The sequence below is a fragment of the Leuciscus leuciscus genome, assembly GCF_965113295.1.
Source record: "Leuciscus leuciscus genome assembly, chromosome: 1".
Classification (NCBI taxonomy): Eukaryota; Metazoa; Chordata; class Actinopteri; order Cypriniformes; family Leuciscidae; genus Leuciscus; species Leuciscus leuciscus.
The window spans coordinates 19,406,832-19,432,043 of NC_138725.1; the positions used below are offsets into that span (position 1 = coordinate 19,406,832).

The 25,212-nt window shown below is 39.6% G+C and overlaps 2 protein-coding genes across 2 annotated transcripts in view; one reads left to right on the top strand and one right to left on the bottom strand.

Moving 5' to 3' along the window:
* Positions 1-25,212, top strand: part of LOC309509052 (uncharacterized protein) — a gene marked incomplete at its 3' end in the record, with an annotated part of 274,663 nt that overhangs the window by 222,623 nt on the left and 26,828 nt on the right. The gene's annotated exons all lie outside the window — the stretch shown is intronic.
* The window catches only part of LOC309500942 (uncharacterized protein), a 240,287-nt gene that overhangs the window by 125,794 nt on the left and 89,281 nt on the right, over positions 1-25,212 (bottom strand). The gene's annotated exons all lie outside the window — the stretch shown is intronic.

Below are 25,212 nucleotides of genomic sequence, written 5' to 3' on the forward strand. Positions count from 1 at the left end.
GGATACGAAAATGACTCGAGAGGATAGTATATTGTATAGGCCGACTTACAGTATGGTTCCTTGGCTTATATAGTATTGTTTTGAATGGGTTATTATTCGGTTTAATGTAGATAGAGGGAAACGGAGAAGATAGGATTTTTTTGGTAAATGTGCTTTTTGGTAAATTTTTTTGAAAAAATTCAAATATGATTCAAATAGGAATTTTTGGAATTCAAATTAAAAAAATTTGACCAGTTTATGCACACATATGCATAAACGGGTCTAATTTTTTTAATTTGAATTCCAAAAATTCCTATTTGAATCATATTTGAATTTTGGAAGATTGTGCTGAGATTTAGGCCTACATTTAGGCTACTTATTTCTCTGTTATATATTTTATTTTGTGTGTTTTATTATAATTTATAGTTTATTATAAACAAACTAAAATTACTAAGAACAGGCTACTCTCACGATTCCAATCCAAAGTAGGCTATATTTTAATGTCGATTTTAGCCACTTCTTGTGTCAGGCCTATAATGTAAATTATCATGTTCATTATTGTAATATGAATATACATTTAACTTCTTAATAGTATGCAATGCATTAACTTAATATGGCGTACTGGCATTACATTTTAAAATAAATAAATACTATGCAAAATGACAAAAAATAATTAATCAGAATATGCTTACTTATCACAGGTTCTATCATAACTTCTTAATATTATGCATTAACTTTAAAGATAGCGTACTGGCGTTAAATTTTAAAATAAAGAAATAAATACTACGCAAAATGACAAAATAATTAATCAAAATACTTGCCAAAATTTGCTGCTGTTCACGTTCGCCGTCTCTGCAAGATTCGGTGGGTGATTCAGATTGATTTCTCTTGGCACAGCTTTTAGAAGACTTACAATTGTCAGACGGGTTGCTCACGTCACTTCTACGTCATCAAGCTCAGTTTGAGTCTGCGCAGTACGCTGGACCCCCAGGAAGTAAGAGTTTCTAATGGGCTTCACTTTGTCTCCGTTGAATCCAATGGAGTTGCTGTGTCCATTTCTTTTACTGTCTATGGGAGAGAGCAGTTCACGGTATTTCTCATATTTACACAACCATCAAACACACTTTACACAGTTTGATTAAGCGACAGGCTCATTTCTGTATTGTTTTCATCGATCACAGCGATACTTGTGCGTCTTTTCTGGCGTCTTCCTACTGAAGACTTCAGTCTGAAGTAAACATTTAGTGCAGCAGTAGCGAGCATGAGGAGAATATGTTGAGTTCATTCAGACCTGAGCGATTTTGTGTTTGTTTGTGTGATTGTCTCGATGTTTGGAGTGAGAACTGTTACTGAATGTCGAGTATCAAGTGAAAATCAAATAATTCACAAATCAAGTGTCATACTGGAACAGAGACTGTTTATTTCTGTGTTTATGATTTTAACTGTTTTTCTTAACATTATTCATATTTGGAAGAATTTAAATTAGTTATATTATTTTATTTATTTCTATAGATACCTGTATTTTAATGAAAAAGCAGAATAATGTTAGGATTAGCAATACAAATAATGAATGGATTGTTATTTCTCACAGGTTATTCACTTGAGCTTGTGTTTCTGGTGTCCCACTTTCACATGCGTATGAATGGAAGTCAGTGGAAGGAAAAGTCTAGGCTAGTGTGAATGGCCATTAATAATTCAAAACGTTTTTAGTAAAATAAATATCAATCTCAAAGTTGGAGACAAAATATGGCAACAATGGGATTTGTCCCTGGATTCAGATTCGATAATGAATTAAAAATAATAATTGGAAGATAAATTTACCTCATCCTCATTCAAGGAAAGTTTCAAGGACATATAATTTATAAAAAGGCATTCTGCAAATGATCATAATATTTTAGAAGTGACATTTATTTGTTGCATAGAAGTGTAATTTAGTATAAAAACAAACTCAGTAACTGATATATTTTAACTTTTGGGCAGATCAGTGAAGCTCCTCCCACATCAGTCACATGGTCAGTGAAGCTCCTCCCACTGTAATTCTCCAATAAATGCTGTAAATTCCCATCAGCTACAAGTGAAGACGAGCATCAGGGCATCAGGAAGATGAAATCTGCAAAGACTGAGTTTATTAAAGAGGACCGTGAGAACATGAGTGATCCAGAACCCTGCAGAATGAAACACACTGAAGATCCTGAAGAACAAAGAGGTTGGTGTTTATTCTTCATTCATTCATGATGCTGAAGAACATTCATGTTAGAAACATTCAAGCACTTCATCACTTTTAGATAAACAGTTCAATTATAAAATGGAACAGAATGTTCTGGGTTTTTCTTCAACAAATTTGTCAGTAAAGGGAGGTTTGAGAAATTTGTATATTGATTATCAACATCAGATCAAGCTAAATACTATTTTAACTGATAAATAATCAATGTATAAAAAGGCATCAAATTATTCTAATATTTTATAACTAGTGGTGGGCATAGATTATTTTTATTTAATCTAGATTAATCTCACTGTAATCTTGGAATTAATCTAGATTAAAATGGCTCATTTGAATTCTGCCGAAGGCATTCAGAATATGTGTGCTACCCAAATAATGACTAAAAGGCTGTTTACACCTGGCCACTTCATGCGTTTTCTCAGATGGGATAGCTATCCGATCGTGAAGAGACCAGGTGTAAGTGCCCTCCGAAACGCATTCGAGACGGATTTGAATCCGATCGCTCAAACCACTTCAGGAGATCTGAGACGCATTCCAGACGAAACTGGACAAGTGTAAATGCATCTGGTTGTTGAAACCACATAATTATATAAATTGTACTCCTCCCTAAAAAACTAAATAAACGTGTGAGAGCGTGTAATAGGCTATATGTAATGTTATAGCCAGATATGACGACGCTACTGCAACACGCGCGTCACCGCAGATGATGAGCATTCATTAAGCCAACGTGCAAACTAACGCAAATCAAAGTGAAAGTAAGTCACAGACGCTTAACCCCCAATCATCGTCATTAAAAGTAAAGAAACTAAATGATCTTACCAGGGCTGTTGCCGCTCTCTCTTATTGCGGTCTTTGATTTAGACATTTTAGCTGATCAATACAATGCAGCTTATATCTGTTGCTTTCGGTGACGTGCGCTCCATTAATCTGCATATAGCGCGGGCATTGAAGATCGGATTTAAATCCGTTTCGCAAAAACACATTTATGTGACCCGGTGTAAATGGAATCGTTTTGTTAAATCACATAGCTATCCGATCTGAGAATCTGAGAAATCCATATTCCCTGAAGCAAACCCGGCGGCTTCATAGCTGCATCCATGTTAGCACGTCACGTTTGATGTGGTAATTTCACAGTAGTCGTACACACAGGTTCGAAGCCCCCTACAGTGCACTTCTGCTAGGTATACATCCACGCTAAAATATCAAGGTGAAAGTCATCATAGCTTGCGTAGTATAGACCCAGCTCACAACCCAACTTTGAGAATAGATTAACAGCGATATTTTTTTTTTATCGCCCGCTAAGAGTCTCACGTTAACGCAGCACGTTAACCAACTTTCAAAACCCCAAACACTGACCACACGTAAAGCAAAACCGTGTTAAAGACCCACTCCAATGAAAATCATGTTTTTCTAGGTGTTAACATGTTCTTGTGGCATTTTTCTGATGTTAGAGGACATATCTTGAGAAAAATAAGCTCAAAGTTGTATTTCTGAGTATTTCTGCATTCAAATGGCTGTGAATCAGTAGCAGACGCTAAAATGCCGGCTAAAATAGACTGGAGTTGTGACGTAGTAACTCCACTGGGCGGTGCCACAAGCTCATACTCCCCTCCGCCTCCGCCCGCGTGGCTCAGGTTCTGAGGAGTAGAGAAGACGATGGCGGATCAACACCTATGTGCGGTAGCGGGTTGCAATGCTAACTGTACGTTCACACCGCCGCCGACTTGAGCGGCAAAGAAGCTCTGGCCGCCCTGTCAAGGACGCTTGTCAAAAAGTACGAGGAAGCTTGTTGACGCTTTGGCCGCTCTGACGTAGCAGCATTCTATGTTCGATCATGGGAGAAGAGAAGTGTCACACCATGAAAAGTAAACAAAATAAACAAGCAATACATTGACACTAGAAACCTTTTATAATGACAGAATTTGTATAACCATTTTGGTCACATTATTATTTATTATTATTAATAGTGAGTGCGCGCGCGCGGCCGGGGCTCTCTTTCTCTCTCTCTGCGTTCTTATATGCCCTGTCAAGCGCGCCCTGTTAAACTGGCAGGACCTAAAAACACATGCAAATGATAAACTTTCACTCTGATGGTTAAACTGCAATTAATCCGATAATGATAGGAAACCCAGCGATGATCAGCTTCTCCTCCGTTTTCTCGGAAGCTCAAGTCGGCGGCGGTGTGAACGAGGGGGAGGGTCGTCTCGTCTCCGTGCCAACGGCTCCGCCCACAACGCAGAGGCGGATTGCTAATGAGCTACTGCCGCTCTGCTGAAGCAAAGTCCCAGAAAACGGCACAGGTTTTGTGATTTTGTCTAAAAACGGCATAATCATCATTTAAAGACCACTGAGAATGTTTAAAAATAGCTCAAAATATGATCGGAGTGGGACTTTAAGCTGTTCATGTGTTTGTAAATTTGTTTCGGGGCTGGTAAAAGTGTTTTGTGTCTTGTTAATTTGTTTTCTAAAATGTTAATTTGTTTTGTCCTTGGTAAAAGTGTTTAGCCCATGTAATTATGTTTTATGGTAGGTAAAAATGTTTTCCAAAATGTAAATTTGTCTCAAACTTTGTAAAAGTGTTTCATTTATTGTAATGTTGCTTTGCACTTCCCGGCCACTGTACTATAGACACGATAATCACTTGTTCTATCAGAGGAACTGTTCACTGATGACAAGACCTTCAGATTGCGGAGTTACCACACATTCAGAATGTTTTTATTTTTCATTTCTATTTTGTTGTGTTTAATAATTCAGATTTGATCCGTATAGCTATACTCAGTCCAGTTGGTCTTGTTTGGAATTGCAGATTGACTTCTTATATGTTCAAGTACTGTATAACTGAGCAAAGTACTTTTAAGTTGTAAAGCTTTCCTGTAGCTCAAACGGTAGAGGGTTCGATTCCCAGAGAAAGCAAGAATTGTTGAGACTGTGAATGTGTGTGGACCTTGAAATGCAATGTAAGTCGCTCTGGATAAAAGTGTCGGCCAAATGTGTGAATGTCTGTAAAGTATGTTTGCAAAAAAAGAAAAAGAAAAAAAGAACACTGAAGGTTTCAATCTATCTTGAATTTCTTGTGTTTAAAAAATAACAACATGGAGTTGAAATTAATAATACTAGCATAGAAATGTTTTTGTGAATAAAAAACAGTATTGATTTGGAGTAATAAAGGTTGGGAATCACTGATCCATGTCATACTATGAGAAATAACAGTTTTGTCTTTATAGGCTTTTATCATGTATCCTGAATCAAATAATGTGTTTCTAACAGCAAACACTCAGAATAAAGTGAGATGATCTGCTGATGATCCTGAATGGCTTGTTGAATGAGTGTTGATAGTCTGAGGCTCATCAATATTAACAGATCTGCTGAAAACACTCTTTATTTCATGACAATAGTTCCTGTTTTCACCTCATTTATTATGCTGATGTCTTCAGATCTCCTGTAAATTGACACTTAAAGCCCATTTCATTGGTGTCAGCAGACTGAGGGGATGTGTTGGTTACTATGTGTACATTTATTCTTTAGTCTTTATGCGTTGAACTCTTTTTCTTACCATTATTTATATTCGGAATAATTTCATTACATTATTGATATTCTGTTACCAATAAGTATAAAAAACAAACTCAGTAACTGATATATTTTTTTAGTTTGGGCAGATCAGCTCCTCCCACTAAAATTTACCATAATTGAAGCCCCTCCCATGTCAATAACATCACCAGTGAAGCTCCGCCCACACCAATTCACATCATCAGTGAAGCTGATGGAATATTCCCATCAGCTACAAGTGAAGACGAGCATCAGAGCATCAGGAAGAGCTGAAATCTGCAAAGACTGAGTTTATTAAAGAGGACAGTGAGAACATGAGTGATCCAGAACCCTGCAGAATGAAACACACTGAAGATCCTGAAGAACAAAGAGGTTGGTGTTTATTCTTCATTCATTCATGATGCTGAAGAACATTTATGTTAGAAACATTCAAGCACTTCATCACATTTAGATAAACAGTTCAACTATGAAATGGCTGCAAAAGTTTCATTTTTGGTTTTCAAAGAATGGTCAGTAAAGTGAGCTTTGAGAAATATTCATATTTATTGTCAACATCAGATCAAAGTAATTATAATTTTAGCTCTTTTATTTTAAATTTCTATCTGGTTCACTTTTTTGCTTCTATATTAAAATGTTGGACTTTTCATAGTTTACAACAATTTCTTTTTTTCTTTTTTTTTCTTTTTGTTGCAATAAACATACTGTATCAAGTAAATGAATGGCAGACAGAGTTATAAGCGTAACCGGTTTAATAAAGTATCGACTTGGCACCGGTAGCATAAAAAACCCAAACAATACCCAACCCTAATTATTAATAGTTGTAGAGATTAGTCTTATAATAACTTTGGTAACAGGGTAGATGAATGTGGTTGTAAAAAAGGAGACAATGGATTGAGATTATTTTCTTGTCCTCCAATCATGCTGTAAAAAGAGCCCAGATAATTATTGATCGACAACACTGTTTTTTATGATCAATACCAAGGGATGCACCGATATGAACATTTTGTCCTATAACTGATAATTCTGTATATTTGAAAGCCGATATATTTACCGATAAATCTAAATCCAAATGTGTTCATAATTTTTGATAGCCTGATTACAAAAGTCTCACCGTTAAAAGCCATGACCCAAACACACAATTATAATGTTCTATCATAATTTTATGTAGCCTATATGATAGAGTTGCACTGCAGATGTTGCACTGAACTGTGTTTTCCTTTTGGAAGTGATCCAATCATATTTTAAGCAATCTAAATCTCTCATCACTCATCTGAAGGAAATAATCCTTTATTTATCGGCTTTATTTATTGGCCAAATTTTCTTATTGGGCCGATACCGATAACATTAAAAATGAACATATATCAGTCGATACGATATGGTGGCCGATATATCTTGCATCCCTACCAATGCCGATTATTTGCCTATTTATGTCCCTGATAACTGATATTCAGAACAAATACTTATTTATTGTTTTATTTCTGTTTTTGACAATTACAGCAATGGCATTGAACTATAAAACTGGTTAACACTCGTTTTCAATGCTGTAATTTCAGTACCGGTAATTTCACTTGCATACATAACCAGATAATAAATAGTATTCAAAAAGAGTAAATAATTAAGTGCACGGTCACTAAAGCGTCTTTTGTAAATAACACGTAACAAATAAAGCATTTAAAACTAATTCAAACACATTAAAAAAACATTATAAACCACCTGAATAAAAAACATTGCTACTTCAATGTACCTTAATGCTGATTATTTGCCTATTTATGTCCCTGATAACTGATATTCAGAACAAATACTTATTTATTGTTTTATTTCTGTTTTTCACAATTACAGCAATAGCATTGAACTTTAAATCTGGTTAACACTTGTTTTCAATGCTGTAATTTCAGTAATTTAACTTTCATGCGAAACCAAATAAAAAATAATAAATAGGAGTAAAAAAGAGTGCAAAAATAAATAAATAAGTGCACGGTCATTAAAATCGTGTTTTTTAAAATAACACGTAACATATAAAGCATTGAAAACTAATTAAAACACATTAAAAAACATTCTAAACCACCTGAATAAAAAACATTGCTACTTCAATGTACCTTAGTGCTCTCAGTTGCATATTTTATTTATAACAACAGCATTTATATTATGCATTTACCATTCAAATGGAGAACATAAATAAATGACAGGGAAGTCTATCAACTTTGCATAAATAAAGAAAAGCATTTGTTTTCAACTACAGTTTTAAAAGGTTTATGTGTTTAATAGGCTAGTTTGGGAAGTTTGGGAAGAGGGAAGAGAATGGAATACACTGGGATATGAACTGCAATATGGCATACATTGTCAGAAAATTAAACAGAACAATGTTCTGTATCACATTATCACAATTACCAAGTCCATCTCATCTGCCATGTTATCAGAATTATTGTTTTTGTCTGTCTAGATTGTAAAGCTTCTCTTGCGGAGATCATAATCTCCACACAGCTGTTATAACAGGGAACTACACTGCAACCAAAATTTTGAAATGCCATTGCGACCCTAATTTTTAATGGGTCGCAAATGTATGACTGATTATTTTTGTACCTACCTACCTTATGTTTTAGGCAATATGCTATGATTTACTATGAGCATTTATTAAAACAGAAATGTGTATTTTGAGAATACGTTTTATAACGTACTCTGAGCTAGAGGTCTGCGCGGGACTGTTTTTTAAGTCCCGCTCCCGCCCGCTCCCGCTGGGGTTAAATCCCGCACCCACCCGTTCCCGCTATACACTATTTGTTCACCCGCTGTCTGCTTAGAATAATTTTCTTCCCGACCCGACCATCCCGCTTAATATAGATCTCCCAGAATTGCACATGTACATTTTCACAGAGAAAATAAAAATGTAGTCTGCACAAACATTTTTTTATTATTATTTTATTCGCCTTGTCAATATAGGCTACAAAATTTAATATTTTGCTGCAGACAGTAGGGGAAAAAATGTCGCAGCGAAAAAAAAAGAAAGAAGTGTAGGCTATTATTTTTATTCGTATTATCAAAATAATTTGTATTATCGTAACATTTTGCTGTCAACACAGGAAAAGTGTCAGAGAAAGAAAGAAAATATGACATGTCATTAAGCAAAATATGTAGGCCTTAACCGAACAATATGTAGGACAGACTGTAGCCTACCGGGTGGTCGATAAGATTAAGATTAGGTAAAGCGAAGATATGCTGTTCTGAAAGAACGTCGGCGTCGGGAACGTGATATTGAATGACCGACCGCTCCCGTTCAAATTACACCAGAGTTACCGACCGCTACCGTTTTTTAGTCGGAAATTTAATCCCGCGGCGCAAAATATCTGGTCGGGTCCCGCAGGTCCCGCGGGACAGCCGTGGGAATGCAGACCTCTACTCTGAGCATTCAACACATCAAGTTCAGTAAGTGAGGAAGTGAGGAATCGATAATTAAGTTCAATGTAGCTTATAATATAGCCAAAGAGGAAATGTCCGAAAAGTCAATAGCTGCTGAAAATCTATTATATTATAATATGGATTATATTTATTTTATTTTTCCTTAAGAGTTCAGGAGTCTGCCCATCTGTGCCAACCATAGCATGTTGAAATCCAAAAGAAATTCATTTTGCACTTTATTGTGTACTTTTAATTCTATTACAGTAAATCTATCCCAACCAATGTTAAAGAAAACAAGAAGGCATGTGGTTTAAAAGATGGCAAGTAAAATAAAAAGCACATCTGTACGCAATACAGTTTCATTATTGTTCATTATTATCCAGAGCGGCTTACTATAATTAATTTGTGCGACCAAATCATGTTTTGCGCCAGTAAATGAAAAAGTTAGTAGCACAAGTGGCACCAGTGGAAAAGGTTAGTGTAGTTCCCTGAATAATTTAGATGTTTAATAGTGAAATAAAGGTTATATGTTAATACAATATGGGGAGTTTTAAAAGAGAGGATCAGTCTAGACTTTCAGCTTATGAAATTTCCCAGACACTGTCGTGATATGTCACACTCTGTGGTGTTTTTTGTTAAGATAAATTCAATGTATAACAAATAATAATAAATCCAAAATTTTATAACTGCTCCACTGGACTGCAAAAAGCTTGTGTTCTTGTAATTAAACTAAGAGGCCACTGTGTGACGTTTCTGTGGCAAGCAGAGCGAGAATTGAGTTCACCAAACTCAAACTGGAACACAGGGGAACTCGCTTTATTTAATTAATATTATTTTTTTAAAACAGCAAAATGGTCATATTTTATAGCAGTTTTCTACTTTAATGTCCTTTCACTTCATTTTTTTTCTCTTTGCATTATTTTGATGATTTTTTTTCTTTCACTTCAGACCTGATGGAAGAGAACGAGGAGCGTGAGGAACACTTGAGTCGCTCAAAGAATAAAAAGACAATTTTAAAGAAAAGAAGAGTCAAGAAATTTACAACTTGCACTCAGTGTGGAAAGAATATCACAACCAAGTATCTTAATCTTCACATGAGAGTTCACACTGGACAAAAGAAGCCGTTCACATGTGATCAGTGCGGGAAGAGCTTCACACAAAAACAACATCTTAATGCTCACATCAGAGTTCACATTGGAGAAAAGCCGTACGCATGTGATCAGTGCGGGAAGAGTTTCACACGATCCGCACACCTTGAAAGACACATGAGAGTTCACACCGGAGAGAAACCGTTCTCATGTGATCAGTGCGGGAAGAGATTCTCAAACAAACAACATATTAATCTTCACATGAGAGTTCACACTGGAGAGAAGCCGTACACATGTGATCAGTGCGGGACGAGTTTCACACAAAAACAACATCTTAATGCTCATATCAGAGTTCACACTGGAGAAAAGCCGTACACATGCGATCAATGCGGGAAGAATTTCACACAATCATCATCCCTTAAAGAACACATGAGGATCCACACCGGAGAGAAGCCGTTCACATGTGATCAGTGCGGGAATACATTTCGTAGGGCATCAGACCTGAAGATACACCTGACAGTTCATACAAAGGAGAAGCCACATTCATGTTCTGTGTGTGGAAAGAGTTTTTCACTGCTGGATAGTTTTCATAAACATCAGAAAATTCACACTGGTGTGAGAGAGTACATGTGCTTTGAGTGTGAGAAGACTTTTACTAGAGCTGAACATTTAAAACAGCACCAGAGAATTCACACTGGAGAAAAACCTTACAAGTGTTCACACTGTGACAAGAGATTCAGTCAGTCTGGACATCTGAGATCACATGAGAGGATCCACAGCAGAGAGAAGCCGCACACGTGTGATCAGTGTGGAACAAGTTTCTCTTTTAAAACTCACCTGAAGCGACACATGAAGATCCACACTGTGGAGAAACCACATCAACACAGTCTGAGATCACAGTAACTAGTTCATCTTTATGTGCTGAGCATTAAAGTCTCTCCTGTGTAAGTTAGTTTCCTAACAGCCATGATGAGCAACAGGACATCTTGGTGGTTGCTTGCTATCTACTTCACATTTTTAACATTATTATGAGATATTATGAGTTAGAATTATAAGAAAGTATCTCATTATTATGAGAACATTTCTCATATGAGAAAGGATCTCGTTATAATGCAATGTTAAGTTATTACGAGAAAGTTTCTAATTATCATAAGATACTAAGTCATAATTATGACAACATTTCTCATTATTGTGACTTCCATATTTATATTATTTGCACAACTGTGATGGAAACAGGCTTTCATACTTTGTCCCACAGACATCATGTGACTAAACAGATGAATATAAATCAGCTTTCTGTTTCTAACATCTGCTAGTTATAATTAATTTCATGAATTAGTTGCAGCCCTAGTTTATTTAAGTTGGTTTTGATCATTAAAAACAATTGAAGAAAAAGAGTTTGTTGCTGTGGCTTCGACAAAACCTGATTATCATGTTATACTGTCATGTCACTTTTCAGCAGAGCGGTTGGTTTCATTTGCCTATCTTGTTTGTATTACCTTCTGAATGGATTATTAAAGGAGCATTTCACCCGTGGGAACATTGATCTTTATTGAAAGTGGGTCATATATGTAGTCGAAATGTATTAAAATTTGGAGCCTTTTTGACCGAGTTATGTCAGAAAGTAACTTTAGTGCACATTTGTATAGAAAACCACAACTCCCACAATGCAACACATTTGCACAGCTCCACAAGCCACTCCCACTAATCCAGAACACCGCTTATGCGAAATCCGCCTATCAGAGAAAGCACTAGGCTTCTTAGCTACCGCTTGAGTTTGAAATTAATTTTGCATAAAAAAAAATGTGTTGTTTGGCGATCTCATTATTGAATTATTCCTTGTTACTATTTATTTTGAAATAGTGAACTATTGCATTGTACCGGGATGTTCAGTCAAATCAAGGAAAGGGCAAAAAGTAAGTTTTCATTCCCTCCCAAGAGACGCCTCTGTCCATATGCGGTGCGAAACTAGGATGGTTCAAAACGCAAACATCCGTATCCTTGTCTGCCTCAGACATTTCTTCCAGGAGAAATTGGCATCTTTGAAATTCTTTGCAGCGGACGGACTCTAGCTCTGTGTCCGTAGGCGCATAGTGAGTTCACCGGCGCCACCAGTCCGCACCAGCTCGAGCCAGCGCCGGGCTTCTCGGACGCAACAGGCGGGTCTTCTGCCTCGGCTGCAGCCTCCGCCTCCTGTTCCTCCATCAGCCTCAGCTGCTCTTCGCTATATTGCGGCTCGTACAGATAGCCACGAACATCTGTTTCGAGCAACAGACTTTCAAAATCCTCTTCCTCCATATCATGTGTAGTTCCTTCAGCCATTCTTGTAAATTCCCATCTGACTCCATAAGCGCTTGTTAGCTTAGCTTGATAGCTTCCAAACAAGATGGCGGATATTTATTTTAGTTTCTGTAAGTTTAGTCCCACCCACTGATCTGTAATAGGTCCTTTGTCTCTGGTAATAGGCCTGTAGGGTGAGTGGGTCCCACCCCCTGGAATAATGAGGAGCTAGTTTTTGTAGTCTCATACACTTTTCAATTAAATGTGACTTCCTGCTTATTATGACGCAAAATGACGATTTTTACATCATAATAAGCAGGAAGTGAAAAACTCAAATCCTTATTTCTCCCATCTCAGGGAAAAATAAAGGAAAAATCCACGATCTTTATAATATATGATTGGTTTTCTAACAATACAAAGCTTAATGCAAATGGGTGAAGTGTCCCTTTAAAGATGTTATACCTGATCTTCATCTTCATCATGTGTTCCTTGCAACCGTTGGTGACACAGGATCAATGTCACTATTAATATTATTATTGTAGCAGGAAGGGTTATGACCCCTCCTACTTGTTATGGTGTGGCCAATGGCCTGGCGTCCGGTGCGTATAAGAGCATGGGTTACCAGTTCCTTAGTGTGCGTCACTATTCGGGGCCGTGACGTCACCCACGCGCCCTGCTGCTTTTGCTGGAGTGCCGTGTCAAATGTGTTGTTAAAATACATGGTATTTGGATGTATGAAGAAAATGCCAACACAGCTGTTACAAATACATAATACGAATATTGGAAAAGTTAAACATTTTACATTTTTAGGGATGTGGTTAGATGAAAGAATGACATGGAAAAAGCATATTGAGATGGTTTCGCTTAAATGTGGGAAAATAATTAATGTCTTAAGGTGTGTGGCTGGGTCTGATTGGGGGGCTGATAGTGAAACTATGATGATGATATATAGAGCAATGATTAGATCAATTATTGATTATGGCTGTATGGTATATGGGGCAGCAGCCCCTTCAGTAATTAGACAGCTTGATATAGTCCAAGCAAAAGCTCTTAGAGTGTGTAGTGGGGCGTTTCATACAACTCCAATACCTGCACTATTAATAGAAACAGGGGAGATGCCATTAGAAATAAGAAGACATAAACTTGGTTTAAAGTATTTAATGAAACTAAAAGGACAGACTGGAAAATTACCAACCAAAAAACTGTTGAGTCAGCATTGGGAGTTTATGGGAACAGCAGGATTGGTTAAAACAAACTTTATAGAAACACTCAAATCCATGGCAGGTGAAATTGGTATTATGAATTTGAATGTATGTCCAACAATATGTCGAACAGAAGTACCTTTGTGGTTGATTTCAGATCCCAATGTTGATTTATATTTTTTGAAAACAAGTAAAAGAAAGATGTCAGAGTTTGTAGTGGAGGAGATAAAAGCTCGGCAGAGTCAGTTGTGGGGAGGTCATCTACAAATTTATACTGATGGATCAAAGGATCCTGAGAGTGGTAAAGTGGCTTTTGGTATAAGTATACCTGAAATAGGATATAAAAAAGGGTGTAGGATTCCTGATCATTTGTCAGTATTTACTGCAGAGTTGGTAGCAGTCCTATGGGCAGTAAAGTGGGTAGAAGATAATAAACGGGAATATTCAGTTATTTGTAGTGATTCAGCCGCGACTCTTAATTACAATTAAAGATATGAAATCTAAGTCAAGACCTGATTTACTTGTGGAAATTTTGCAGGTGTTGTATAGAGTTTACAAAGCAGGGTATAAGGTGGGTTTTTTGTGGGTCCCGGCGCACATGGGTGTGGAGGGTAATGAGGAAGCAGATGAGGTGGCAAAGAAAGCTGTGCAGGAGGAAAGGGTTCAACTTAATTTGCAATATGGGTCTCCAGATTACACAGAAATAATAAATAGGTCAGTAAAAGAAATGTGGCAAAGGTCATGGGATTGTGAAAGGAAAGGGAGAGATTATTTTTCAGTACAAAGAATGGTAGAGAAAGACAGATGTAATTTTAAATGTCAGAGAAGAGATGCCGTAGTCCTATCTAGATTGAGGTTTGGACATTGTGGGCTGAGGAGTGGGCTGGCTCTGATTGGTAAACATCCTGATGGGCAGTGTGAATGTGGAGATAAGGAAACAGTGAAGCATGTATTAGTGCAGTGCAGGAGGTATTCTTCTCAAAGGAAGAAATTGTTTAGGGAACTGGGAGCAACTGGAGAAACTGTTTTTAATTTATGTTCTTTATTGAACTTGGATAGGTGGATCAAATTGAAAAAATTGATGGAATATCTGAGAAACATTGGCGTACAGTATATAAAAATATATAGACAGTATTAAATAAGATGTAAATAGCGATTAGAGAACAGAGGAGGGCAGCAATACGCCATAGATGCGTCTAGTCTGCCGGAAATTACAAGAAGAAGAAGAAGAAATGTGTTGTTGCTCGCAAAAGAAGCTGCTTACCCACTGTCGGTGCTGGTTGCCGGTCTGTGTGCTTTCTGGAGAGTTGAATGTGGACATTTGAGACGAGTAAGAGAAGCATTTGTATGCAATGGTGTTTTGTAAGTTAAGTTTCTATGGATTGCTTGGCTGAGCGGATAATCTGACTAACCTGTATGCTTATGGTAGTGTAAGATCCATCTGCACTTTCTGCCAACGAGCTTTGTCGGAGACATCTGGCTCCAGCCACCGCGTGGTTTGGGGATAGTAATCCTGGGACCGCATGTTTTGTTGTGAGTATACTGCTTGAGCGTGAAGCCAAGGGAGAGGGAATCGCGGTGTAACACCTTATGTTTGTTTTTAGGCGCGGTAAGGACAATAGCGGTGCCCTGCAGGAGAATTATCTGCCCTGTGCTTCATCATAAAGTCCTGTTTGCTGTGCTCCTCGTCGGCTGCTGTTCTGTTTCGAGGGAACCGTTTTGACTGTTCTGTTTGACTGTTCTGTTTCGAGTGAATCGTCTTGAGTGAACTGTCTTGAGTGTTCTGTTTCGAGGGAACCATTTCGAGTGTTCTGTTTGACTGTTCTGTTCTGAATTCTGACTCGAGTGAACTGTCTTGAGTGTTCTGTCCCGAGTGAACTGTCTTGAGTGTTTTGTTTTAAGTGAACTCTTTCAAGCGAACTGACTCGAGTGAACCGTCTCGAGCGAACCGTCTTGAGTGAATCGTCTTGAGTGAACTGTCTCGAGTGAACTGTTCTAGTGCACTGTTTCCAGTAAATTCTGTTCTCAGTGATCTGCTTTGAGTTTCTTTTGTTTGCTTTTTCTTGTTTATTTCTTTAATTGATTTATCTTTTTGAATTTAAATTTTTATTTTGGTTTGATTATTGTATTAGTGACTTATGGTTATATTATTTTGTTCTTTTTGCATATCACTGTTTGATGTCTTTTCTTTTGTTTGTTGGCAGGGCCTGGGCACCCGGGGGCAGACGATTGACCATTTAGGTGGGGACGTCCTCACTGTGTGTCGTGGTCTTCTCTGACATGAGTCGTTGAGTGTGTGTTAGTGTGTGTGTGCACTGTGAATAGAGTATTTTTCTTAAGGGTGATATCTTGAGACTGCCCCTGTGGGTAAGCCCAGGTTCCTCTGCTGCCAACGATAGAATTAAGCAAATAGATGAGAGTGATTGCTGGTCAATGCCTTTTATGATCATTATGTCTTTTAAGATATCTACAATACTATTTGTAGATATCTTAAGATATCTGGAATTTGAATTTTGACAAGTTAAAACTAAATTACGACTAGTAGAGCCAGGGGTATTTAATGCTAATGCGGCTTGCATTAGTAGCAAGGACAGTCTCGAAGAAATAAGAATGGAGCCGCCGCATGTCCTTGTTTTATGCCCGGGGTATTTGCCGCATTTTTTTATTTACTTTTTTATTTACTTTATTTTATTATGCTTGCAAACAGTACAGAGATGACAATCATGAAAATCATTGTATACAATGGTATACAATTTTGTAACAAATTTATAAAAAATATGTACAAAATGTAACAACAATATGTACAATGTCATCTGAACTTACAGAATAAAGGAAGAAGTTAGCAATGCGTAACTAACTAAAACAAAGATTAAAAAATAAAAATAAAGGAGAAATAGTTGATAGAAAAAAACATTTAAAAAGGGTAAGTTTTAATTTTATACATTTTAAACATCATTTAGTGTAAACCAATTAAAGTCATTACAATTTGAAATTGTTTTAATTGCTTACTTATTTACTGAGGATTCAATATTTGGCGCGTCTTTGATCCAGGGGGGCAGCGTTTCATATAATGTTGAAGGTACCCCGGGCGTCAGACCATCACCTGCTGTTAGCATCCCATTGACTCCCATTCATTTTGGCGTCACTTTGACAGCGAATAACTTTACATCTGAGGCGTTTAAAGACTCCATTTGTCCATTATTTATTTCTAAAGAAACACAAAAATGTATAAAAGGCTCCATTACCTTGTATCTTATGTTATGGCCCCGTAGAAGCAGTTTTTGTAAAAAATATGCTAAATGATTGCGTCATAGCCACGCGACTCTCTGTCGCACAGTAGAGAGATTACCGTATGGACAGGAGGAGAAGCTCGCGGACGATCGGGGGGACGTGGAGGCAAAATGGCAAAGTAATTAATCAGAATACTTAGCAAAAGTTTCTCCTGCTCCTAGCTCATGGACACCTCCTACTCACACTCTCCGTCTCTGCAAGTTTCGGAAGTTAATGATTCAGATTTCGCTCGGCACAGCTACTAGAAGACAGACGGGTTGCTCACGTCACATCTACGTCGTCAAGCTCAGTTTGAGTCTGCTGAGTCTGTTGTGTACATATAAATTCAAAAAAAAAAAAATTATTAAGTGATTTTAGTGTTTTTTCATCTAGATGAATTGTCCATAGGCTTAAACAATGTCATGTGGGGCGACCGTGATTTATCTTAAAATTAATTAATTTCCTTAACATAAATGTATTTTTTTTACATGTTCTCAGTAATTAAAGTGTTTAAAAACAGAGTATTTGAATTTCTTTTGAGTTTTTGTATATAATGATCTCATATTTTTGTTCTGCAATTTCAGTCGCCTTCTAAAATGCAGTTAATAGACTTATTTTTCCTGTAAATCGCATAAAACTGATAGAAATGTTTTAAAAATATAATTTACTAAAGCATACTGTATCAGTGATTCATATTTCAGCCACAGAAATAAGCTATTTTATTTTACATTTAATACAGTGATAGCTTTTATTGGTCGCACCACATGATAAGTGGTCGCTCCAAATGACACAACCTTATAGTTAAAAATATATTTAAAGAGATCAATGAACAATACATTTTATACAATTTTTTTTTAATTTAAACCAGATTTTATACAAATTTCACAGAATTTTCCTGAACATAAACATTTTATAAACTCACTTTTATAAAAAAAATACTCTTCACAAACACAAGTGCACCATTTAATTTAACTTGACTTAGAATTTCTTTCTAACAAATAATAATGTTATAGATATAAATTATTTCATAAAAGTATTGTATACAGGTAACATTTGGGGTCAATAGTTTTTTTTAAAGTAATTAATACTTTATTAATCATGGACAAATTCAGTGTCACATTCAGGGGCAGACTATAATATCCCGAAAGATTCTATTTCAAATAAATGCTGTTCTTTTGAACTTTATATTCATCAAATAATCCTGACATATAAAATGTATCACAGTTTCCCAAAAAAATATGAACATTGATAATAATCAGAAATGTTTCTTTAGCAGCAAATCATTAGTGACCCTGGATCACAAAACCAGTCACATGTCGCACGGGTATATTTGTGGTAATAGCAGAGAATGTCTAATATGGCGAGAAGTTTCACTCTCACTACACTTCCGGCTTCTGAACTGGTTGCAGTTCCACTTTGATTCCATATGAGGGCGCTCACAGGACGAGTGCAGAATGAATGGAGGTCAATGGCGGTATACCCCTCAAAATCCACTTTTCTCAGGATATAATTTTTTGTCTAGTAATTTGAATGTTGTATTCGAAAGGAGATGCAAAGAAATTACACATTGCTGGGTGTTAGATTTTTTAGAGTCACTTATTTGCTTTAAAAAAGTCTTTCAAAATGTCAATGACGTCAGAATGCTGACGTCATTAGCAGAATGCTAGCGTGTTATGGGCAACAACAACTCAACCTGTAAGAAATCAAAACGACATAAGTACTCGTTCATTCAACTTTCGACCTAAAACCCATGTTGAACTTGCAAAATCTACAATCACATCTGAGATTTCTCAACGGCAATCGGGTGAGGGAGACAAATTTAGCCGTCTAGCCCCATTGACTCCCATTCATTTTGCACTCATGGCGAGCGCCCCCAGTGGAACTCTGGTGGTACTACAACCAAAATTCGGTACAATAGGGCTTAATAGGGAGTGGACAGGCTCTCCGTAGACGGGCTCTGGTAATAGCCAACAATACATTGAATGGGTCAAAATTATCGATTTTTCTTTTATACCAAAAATCATTAGGCTCTTAAGTAAAGATCATGTTCCATGAAGATGTTTAGTCAATTTTCTACCGTAAATATATATGTAACCGGGGCAGGAATAGCCTGATATTTGATTAATTCCCTTGGTGATTTGCCCTTATGTTTGCTTTGACTCAGCCGCGCGCTGTCCCCTTTAAGAGTGTGCATGCGCAGATGAGAGAGAGCGCGTCAGACTGAAAGAGAGCGCAGTTTGAGACAGATGCTGAGTCCCAATTCGCATACTATCCGTCCTAAATAGTATGCGAAACAAGAATTAGTACGTCCCAAATCGTAGTATGTTGAAAAGAGTATTCCAAAGATACCCGGATGGTCTACTATTTCCGGTTAGAATTCGAAGTGCAGATCAATGCACACTCTAACGGCTAATATTGCCCACAACCCATTGCGTGCGGGAGGGAGAAGCTTTGTGGTGATGGTGGTATCTATGGTGATGTAAACATGGCAGCCGGATGCAGCCGCGGAGATTCGCCCTCAGTTTTTAAGTGTAAGAATTCAAATGTTTAACCCTTATTAAAGTTATATTTTATTGCCTCGTAATACTAATGGGGTTATGTTGTGCCAAAAAGTACCGTGTTTATCTTGTACGGTCCGATGAAATAAAAAGTACAGTCACAGTGTCATGCAAGTGTCTTTTTTTTATGTATTTCTTCTGATGTTTCTGTCTTAGATAAGTTACCTTACTATAAACTCTTATGAAAATAAACACCTTTTACTACACTAACCATAGTTTAACCACACTGACTTATTTGTAGTAATACTGTGGCTGTACAAATATTAACTTTATCAATCCAACCAAAGAAATATGGTTACTACACTTTTACTATAGTAAAAGCATGGTTCATTTTCATCGGGGTATTTTTGAGTATTATACATAAGTATAAAATACGTTAAACAATAGTTATACTATAAACTTTAAATATTTTAGCTTTCGTTACACACATTGCACATGAACGTCAGAACCAGCCGCCTCACAAACGACCTGCGTTTGGTTGATCTACGACGACAGCCTGCTTCACTCCTCACTTTGGTAGGACACATTGTAAATGTATTTTGGAAAAAAAGATGGGAATAGTAAATACATTTATATATGACATATAAGAATGAATGAAATGTAAAATGTTTTGTTAACAGTCATGGTGTGCGTAACTAAGCAACCACGTTCTCGTTCACGTTGCATGACCTCATCGAAGTATGTCCCAGAACGTGCATACTTTTTTGCTACACACTCAAAAGTATGTACTTTTTCCTCACAAAAAAAGTACATACTTTTAGGTCGTAGTATAAGTAGGCGAATTGGGACTCAGCCAGTGTCACACAGAGGGAGAAGTAGTCGATTAAACGGTTAGAGAGAACATTTCCAGTTTGATTTTGACTTGTGAATCTGTGGTGATAACAGTCGTGTGATATTGTCGAGTGTATGGTTGATTTTGCTGCTCATACAAGTGTGGTGTTCCTGCACGTGAGAGATCTTCCGTGGGGAAAGGAAATACAGAGATGTTGGGGAAGATTGAGCGTGAGTTAATCTGAAATATGTTATAACACTGTTTATTTCATATATTAATGTAACATTGAGTAATTATTGTTCTTTATGCCGTGTTAGAGGGGAGAACAGCCTCACGTGATATTGCACTCATTTTATTTGTTTCTGAGATTAGCAGTGTGAAAACCACCTTTTTATTTGGTTTGTTTTGTAAGACTCTTATTACTTTGTTTTCTGCACTCATTGAAGTCAGTTGATAGTTTATTTTGCTATGCCAATTTCACTTATTAATTTGAATGTTTTTCTAAAACGTACTCGGTTACTAACGTAACCTCGGTTCTCTCTAGAAGAGGGAACGAGTACTGCGTTTGAAAAACGCATTGGGAAAAACTCTTTTTTTCACAAAATACTGAAGCAAAAATTATCCTTAATTTCTTATTATTGTAAAACGCGTTGCAGCAGCAACAGCTTATGGCAAAACGGCTCGCTTGCCCATTGGCTGTTCTGCGGCAACTGCATAAGCCTATCGAGCGAGGCCTGGAGTGACGTCAGGCCAATGAGAGCGCTTCGCGCTCTCCTTGCCACTTCCCGCCGAAACGGGCGTGGCTTATCCCTATATAAGGAGCTCGAAAAGGCTGATTCATTTGATTTTTATCGCCGAAGCGAACCAAGTGAAACGTACACACGGCAGGGAACGCAGTACTCGTTCCCTCTTCTAGAGAGAACCGAGGTTACGTTAGTAACCGAGTACGTTCTCTTACGAGAGTACTCTCGTACTGCGTTTGAAAAACGCATTGGGAACGCATTGTAAAACGCCGTGTGTGCTGGGGTGAAAACACCGATACTGGAAGCAACGTCCAGATAAACAGTGCTCAACCACCATATAGACTCACAGAGAGTCTGGGAATGAAAGGGGGGGGGGGGGAGTCCCTTCATTCTTATATTATAGCGTTCATAGACGCAACACAACATCACATATAAAGGCAGATAGCCTGAATTAATGTGGGAAAAAGTGGGTCTTACACAATTCTGCCCATATGACAGCCGGTAGCGCTCTGCGCTTGAGATGTCAGTGTTCTGATGGAACAGCTGACTCCGTTACACCGACAAAAGCTTAGCCTGCAAAGCGGGGACCTCTAGGTTGTAAAACCTAATAAACGTAGACGGCGAGGCCCAGCCTGCCGCCATACATATGTCCTGTAAGGAAATCCCGCTAGACCAAGCCCACGATGAGGCAACGCCTCTCGTGGAATGCGCTCTAACACCCAACGGACACTGGAGGCCCTTGGCAGTGTATGCTAGCGCTATAGCGTCAACTATCCATCTGGATAAACTTTGTTTCGAAACAGCCATTCCCTTGGAACGTCCACTGAACGAGACAAAGAGCTGCTCAGTCTGTCTGAAGACAGCAGAGCGAGACACATAAGCTCTTAAAGCCCTAATGGGGCAAAGAAAGCTCGAGTCCCCTTCCTCAGTTGACCCCGGCAGGGCAGACAGGGAGATAACCTGAGCCCGAAACGGTGTGTTGAGGGATTTTGGCACATAACCATGCCTAGGCTTGAGTATAACTTTAGAGTCGTTAGGCCCAAACTCTAAGCACGCCGCGCTCACTGAGAGTGCGTGCAGGTCGCCTATGCGCTTCACTGAAGCGAGAGCCAATAAAAACACTGTTTTAAAAGACAGATGTTTAAGGCTAACGGATTGGATAGGCTCGAAAGGGGGACCTTTCATGGCCTCCAAAACCGTGGAAAGGTCCCACATAGGGACTGAAGGAGGTCTGGGAGGATTCAGCCTCCTAGCTCCCCTGAGGAAGCGGATGACTAAATCATTCCTTCCTAGTGACCGGCCTAGCGCTGTTTCAGAACACGCTGCAATAGCCGCCACATAAACTTTGAGCGTGGAAGGGGTTCTGCCCTTATCCAGCAGCTCTTGAAGGAAGGAGAGGACCTCCGTCACGTCGGTATCGAGGGGTGATCGACCCCGAGCTGTACACCAGCTGGAGAAAACCGACCACTTCGAGGCATAAAGCCGCCTAGTCGACGGTGCTCTAGCCTGCGTGATAGTATTTATCACTCCCTCTGTGAGATCAACGGGTACCCGTTGAGCGCCCATACGTGAAGGGACCACAATTCTGGGTGAGGATGCCAAATCGAGCCCCTGGCCTGCGAGAGGAGATCCCTCCTCAATGGCACTGGCCACGGAGCGATGTCTGCTAGTTGCATTAGGACTGAGAACCACGCTTGGTTCGTCCAGAATGGTGCTACAAGCAGTAATGAGCATCTCGTTTCCTTGACCCGCTCTATCACCTGAGGAAGGAGAGAGACAGGGGGAAACGCGTAAAGCGGGCGGCGCGGCCACGCTCAGGACAGCGCGCTCTCGTCTTTGGAAAAGAACACGGGGCAGTGAGCATTTTCGCGGGACGCGAATAGGTCCACCTCCGCTCTGCCGAATCTCTCCCACAACAGTAGGACTGTTTGCGGGTTTAGAGACCATTCGCTCATGGGAATGTTGTTCCTGGACAGTCTGTCTGGACCCAAATTTTGGAGTCCGGGCACATGCACCGCTTTCAGCGAGGCAAATTGTGCTGAGCCCATGTCAGGAGGCGCTTTGCCAGATAGTACAGGTCTTTGGACCTGAGACCGCCCTGGCGATTTATGTAGGACACCACAGACATATTGTCCGACCGGACTAAGACGTGTTGGTCCTTGATTCGGGGACAAAAGCGCTTCAGCGCTTTGTTCACTGCCATCATTTCCAGGCAGTTGATATGTTGGAGCTTCTCTTGTTCTGACCACAGGCCGAAGAACAAACTGCCCTCGAGCAGAGCTCCCCATCCCGAGGTGGAGGCGTCTGTCGACACCACCCTCACCCTCGAGGAAGTCCCCAGGCTTACACCTGACTGGTACCAGCCGTTCGATATCCAAGGCTTCAGAGCTGTAATACATTTCTGATCGACCTTGAGACGCCGTTGGCCGGACACCCACGCTCCACGCGGTAACCGTGCTCTCAGCCAAAACTGTAGAGGACGCATGCGGAGCAACCCCAGCTGAAGGACTGGTGATGCTGAGGCCATGAGACCTAGCATCCTTTGAAAATCCTTTAGTGGGGCGGTCGCGCCGCAGCGGAAAGAGCTCGCTGCCCGCTGAATGCTTAGCACGCGCTGTGGCGACAGCCGTGCCATCATAGACTGTGAGTTCAGAACTGTGCCCAGAAACAAGGTTACTTGACTGGGATTCAGTGAACTCTTCGTCCAGTTGACTGTTATACCAAGATTCTCGAGGTGGTCGAGTAAAATGGTCTTGTGCTCCACGAGCTGAGATCGTGATTGAGCTAGAATCAGCCAGTCGTCCAAATAGTTCAGTACTCGCATGCCCCTGAGTCTGAGGGGGGCGAGCGCTGCATCCATGCACTTCGTAAATGTACGAGGTGCCAGGGATAAGCCGAACGGGAGGACTGTGTACTGGTATGTCTGACCCTCGAAGGCGAATCTCAAGAATCGCCTGTGACATGACGCTATCTGTATCTGAAAATACGCGTCCTTTAGATCTATCGAGACGAACCAGTCTCCTCTGCGAACATGCGCGAGCATTTTCCTGGTCGTGAGCATCCTGAAACTGCGTTTCATTAAAGCTCTGTTCAACCGTCTCAGATCTAGTATGGGTCTGAACCCGCCGTCTTTCTTGGGAACCAGAAAGTATCTGCTGTATAACCCCTTCTCGCTTTGAGCTTGTGAAACAGGCTCTATAGCCCCTTTGCTCAACAGTTTTGATATTTCGGCGCGAAGTAGATGTGCTACTTCTGAGTTCACCGTAGATTCGACGCGCGCTGTAAAGCGGGGAGGGCGTCGGAAAAACTGTAGCGAGTAGCCTCTCTTTATAATGTTCAGCACCCAATCCGAAACCCCTGGAAGCGCTGTCCTTGCTTCTGCATGAATGGTTAAGGGTTGGATGCGAAGCGCGCTCTGGTCGCTGGGCGACAGAGGCGCTTCGGTGTGCAATAGTGCAGGCGTTATGCCTGTGACATTCGAGGCAGGGAGCGCGCTTGTTACGGCGGGCAGAGCGCTCGTCCTCGATCCCACTACAGTGTTTAACCGAGCGAGGGAGGGCTGAGCGAGTTTCGTTAGACTTATGTTGTCTGTGAGCAGATGTGGGCGTGGAACGGGCACATTTACTGCTTTGAGCGCGCTGTCTGCTTGAGCAGAGCGAGCGTGCACAGGTCTCGTTTTTACAGAGAACCCGTGATCTGTGTGACATAGTGTTTGTGGGCACATCGAAGTGGGCACTTTTACTATGTTGGGTGCGCAATCGACCTGAATCGATTTTATGTGCGCGAGCCCTGACTGGAGGGCTGTGCTTGTGTGTAGGGATGGGCACTGGGCAGCATCAGCACTACATTTATAGCACCATCGGCCGTGGCCGGGACTAGCTGTAAAAACGGCTTTTGTGTGCAGCCAAACAGGCACGTGTTGTACCACGTGATTGTCGGCTGTAAAATACATATCTGCAGTCGCCTCTCAAGGCACTGGCAGAGCGATGTATTTGACGGCATAAAACTTTTACCGTCAGACCTGGGAATCGAACCCGGGTCGCCCGCGTGAAAGTCTAGAATCTACCACTGGACCACAGTGGAAGACACATTAACTTTCAGTTAACGCGAGTATTTGTTTGCAAGCATGCGGGTAGCATAACATGCAATATCGACATTTC